The sequence below is a fragment of the Octopus bimaculoides genome, chromosome 7 (genome assembly GCF_001194135.2).
Source record: "Octopus bimaculoides isolate UCB-OBI-ISO-001 chromosome 7, ASM119413v2, whole genome shotgun sequence".
In the NCBI taxonomy this organism is placed as follows: domain Eukaryota; kingdom Metazoa; phylum Mollusca; class Cephalopoda; order Octopoda; family Octopodidae; genus Octopus; species Octopus bimaculoides.
This window is the reverse complement of record NC_068987.1, coordinates 69,967,634-69,972,791: the sequence shown is the minus strand read 5'-3', so window position 1 is coordinate 69,972,791 and position 5,158 is coordinate 69,967,634.

Below are 5,158 nucleotides of genomic sequence, written 5' to 3'. Positions count from 1 at the left end.
TATATATATATATATATATATATATATATATGTATGTATGTATGCATGTATGTATGTATATATGTATGTATTTATGTATGCATATATGTGTGTATGTTTCGGGGGTGTAACTGTATCTTGTATTTCTCATCCACCACATGCTTATGTACCCCCACCACAATTCTACTGCAACTTTCTCTAAGCCCACGTCAACAATGTTTTCTTTATTACTTTCTTTTTCTCCCTGTCTCTCTCTGTCTCTCTCTTTCTCTCTCGGTCTCTCCCTTCCTCTCTCTCTCTCTCTCTCTCTACCGATATCTGTCTCTTTTCTGCACCTTCTATATCTTTTCCTCGCTCTTAGTCGTTCTCAATTACTCTCCTTTTCTTGTTCGTTTATTCATATATTCCATTCCTACTTTACAGCTTAAAACTCTTCTTTTCTCTCAACTATCTCCCTTTACACTCTATACTTTCAATTGCTTTATTTTCTCTCAACAGATGTATTTACTCTCTTTTCTATTTGTTTGTCTATCTAAAACCTCTCCCTTTCTCACTCTATCTGTCTCCCTGTATCTATCGCTCTATATATTCTTCTCTCTTTTATTTTCCCGTTGATAGAGAAAACACCACGTTCTGTGTAAAATGTCTCTCACTCACATTTTCTTCAACCCTCTATCTCTCAGATTTTCAATTTCTATCAAGTGTCTGTATCTCTCTCCCTCTCTATCACATTTTATCTCTAGCTTTCTCCCAACTTTTCTCTGTCTTTCTTTCTCTCTCTCCCTCAATACATACATATATGTATACATACATACATACATACATATATATCTGTCACTCTCCCTCCAGTTCTAACTTTTCCATTCACTTTGCTGTTTTATCAGTCCAACGTTGTGGAAGCATGATGCAGAAGATGGCAGAAATTGTTGGAGATATAGAAACAGAATCCATCTAAAAGCAGGAAAGCTCTATGAATTCGGCTGATGATTATATGATAAAGATTTAATAGAGTATCTCTCTTGATTAAAACAGAAACAAAAACAAAGAAAGTGTGAAAATTGGAAGGAGATATAGAAAGAAAGAAGGGATAAAAATTATCTAATGTTCCTAATGTCGACTAAAGTTTTCTCCTTTAGTTGCGTTTATATTAATTCAACGATATATTCACATCAATGCGTGTGTCATACATACATGCATACATACATACACATGTATATGTGTGTGTATGTATAATTCTCTATGTATGCTTATATATTAAATGTATATATATATATATATATATATATATATATATATATATATATATATATACATACATATGTGTCTATGTATGTTTTTTTTGTTTTATATATTTGTGCGCATACTTGTTCTTCTTAGTACAACTAGTGTTTTATATGTAACAAAATTCACTATGTCAACTGGTTATTTTCTATTTCTCGGAATTCCATTTTATATTTCAGTTTATATTATTTATTGTAATTTACAAGTTGAGAGCTAGCAGAATCGTTTGGGCGCCGGGCGTAACGCTTAGCGGTATTTCGTCTGTTGTTACGTTCTGAGTTCAAAGTACGCACTGGGGTCGGTTTAATCCATTTGTCTGTCCTTGCATGTCCCCTCTATGTTTAGCCCCTTGTGGGTAATAAACAAATAAGAATCTTTAGCACACCAAGCAAAATTCTTAAGCTATATTTCGTTCATCGTTACGTTCTGATTTCCACCGATGGTGATTTTTGCCTTTCATCCTTTCGATTTCAAGAAAATAAGCGCCAGTCGAGCACGGGGGTAGAAATAATCGACTTACTCACTCTTCCAAATTTGCTAACCTTGTTCTTAAATTTGAAACCTTTATTCATTGCAATTTATGCTAATTTGTAGCTCTTACGTTCTTCGCTCTTGCTCTCTCTTTTTCTGGCTCACTATCTGTCACTCCATCTCTCATTCTCTCTCACTGTGTGTTTGTCACTCACTCACTTTCTCTATTTCTCTCTGTCTGTCTGTCTCTGTCCAATATTCATTTCTAAAATAGATAACAGTGTAGAGGTGAGGATTAGAATTCTTAATGCCTCTGCATCAAAAAATGGCAATATTTCTTAAAATATATTTATATCTTGTACAGTATACCAAACGAATATTTTGAAAGGTCATAGAGAAATACATAAATAGTAACTGAAACAAGAAAATGAGATATCTTGACTGTCATAAACGGAAGTTTTTAATATATTAAAATTTTACTGTACCTATTAAAAACAATACACCCAATAAAAAATTGATACAGATTTCGATGACGAAATGTAAATTTTAAAACATTTTCTGTTTTTAATTGAGCCACACACACAGTGATCAAATTTGAATTATTTTCAAAAGAAAGAGATACAATTTATCTCACTATAAAATGCGCATGTAAACTCTGCGATTATGAAACGCGTGAACGCATAATTTAATGGCTTCTTTGATTTTCATTTTCATTCACGTCCTTATCAAAATGCGGATATTTCTTGCTGGTGGTGATCCGCAGATTTGCCTTCGGATTCAAATGATTCCAAAATGATATCTTGATTGAAAAGAGAGAACCGAAAACCGCTACTCGTAAGTTCAGCATTGCAAATAGAATGCTTACAATTCTTGGTTATATGTCAAATTTACATATGTAGAATTAAGAAGTACCTGGTATGCTCATTAAGAGAAGTTGTTTTTAATAGTTTGTTAATAATTTTAATCTGAAATTCGATTGTATAAGAATATATATTTTTCCTCGTTGTCGCATAAGTCGAAATACAATCTACAGTGTGTCCAGAAGGTCTGGGTACAAGGAGTAAATAAAATCATAACATAAACAATTAAATATAAGAAATAATAATTTCTTAAAGTATGTGTTAATCCCCATGTACCCAGACTTTGTGGACACCCTGTACTTTTCACAGAGGTGCGGCCAGCCCAGGTTTGCAACTCTCATACTAGAGTAAAATGATAATAAGAAAATGTGATATACTTGCTGTTTGACATATTTAGCGCGTTAACGCAATGATTTTGCAGCGAGCTTACAATAAACATTCATTTAATGGACAGGAAACTGTTTCACATGCAAAAGGAAATAAATAGTTAAACTTGAAAGCAAAGGACAAAACGAAAACTGGCCTGTCAAGAATGTGCGACAATATATTTATATTCTTCAACAATTCAACGGAAAATCACAGGATAATATTTTACCTAAGGATAACAAGGAGCTTTAGCCACCCCTATATGGATGTAAAGAAAAAACTGGTTTATCGAACACGTTCGAAGTTAAGAGAACAGAAAGCAATCCAATCCTGTCATGGATTTATCGTGAGAGAGCTTTAGATAACGTCACACAATACTGGTTATGGGAATTATTGGCAATTGATATCGTATCTATAATATTAAGGATATATATCAAACGCACAAAGCAAAACGAAAACAAAAATTTAAAAAAACATTCATATTTCAAAAGAACAATAGTGACATAACTGAAAAAGTATGAATAGACATCAGACTCTATCATAATAAAAAGAAAGTGATTTGCAACATAGAAACTAACCAAATCTATGTTTACACTTTTAACAATTTTTCTTGATTCCAAACTGAAAAATCTACAATAGATATTCCCAAGAAATATGAACAACTGATTAAACTGGATTTCTTGTTCCCTTGGATTGCGTCGCTACGTAGAATTAGTCGACTTCAGTGCTTACAGGAAGATTGGTTCTTATTACATTGATATATTTTGCCGCACCACCAGAGACGGGGGCGTAAACAAACCAGCATCGGTTGTAATCCGGTGTGAGGCCAAAGACAAATCTCAAAAACAGATACACAAAGATATACATATATATATATTACTCTTTTACACTTCTATTTGCTTCAGTCATTTGATTGTGGCCATGCTGGAGCACCGCTCTTAATCGAAGAAATCGACCCCAGGACTTATTATTTGCAAGCCTAGTACTTATACCATCGGTACCTTTTGCTGAACCGCTAAATTACGGGGATGTAAACACACCAGCATTGGTTGACAAGCGATGGAAGGGGACAAACACACACACAAGCATATATACACACAGATAAAGATACACACATATATATGCAGATATACACGACAGGCTTCTTTCAGTTTCCGTCAACCAAATCCATCACAGTGGAGGCGCGTGGCTTAGTGGTTAGGATGTCAGCACCATGATCGTAAGATTGTGGTTTCGATTCCTGGACCGGGCAACGCGTTGCTCCAGTCCACTCAGGTGGCAAAAATGAGTAACGCTGCGATGGACTGTCGTCCCGTCCAGCTGGGGAACACATACGCCATTGAAACCGGGAAACCGGCCCATGAGCCTGGCTAGGCTTTAAAAGGGCGCATTTATTATCTATTTAAATCCACTCACAAGGCTTTTGTCGGCCCGAGGCTATAGTAGAAAGCACTTGCCCAAGGTACCACGCAGTGGGACTGAACCCGGAACCATGTGGTTGGTAAACAAGCTACTTACCACATAGCCATTCCTGCGCCTATAAACACACACACACACACACACACACACATACACTACACTAAATAGATTGAAACAGTGCAGCAGATGAGCTACAGGGATAGGCTGAGAAATTTGCAACTTTACTCCCTAGAGCAGAGGCGCGACAGATATGTAATAATCTACATATAGAAAACTCTAGAAGGGCTCGTACCTAATTTATGCATTGAGTGTTATAGAAATGCTCGAACTGGCCACCATTGTATTGTACCAAATGTACCATTCACTCCATTTCAATTCAGGACCAGGTACTGCCATAGTCTAGTGTTCAAGGCCGACAACTCTTCAATAACCTGCCACAAAAATTTAGAAATGTGCTTAACGTGGAAGTAGATGTCTTCGAAAAGGAACTAGACATTCCTCTCTCCACAATACTGGATGAACCAACAACCATGCATGAAGTGCAGACGAGGGCAGCAGAATCAAACTCCCTTATACATCAAATGGGCCAACAGTTGGGACAAAATTACATACAGGAGTAGTGATGTCAAACACTCCAGGCGGAGGAAATCAGAAAGACCACAGTGGTGATCCAGCATGATCGCAGCAGCATAGCTGAAACGAGTAAATGAGTAAAAGATATGTGTGTGTGTGTGTGTGTGCATGTGCATGTGTGTGCTTGTACGTGTGTATGTGTGTTTGTA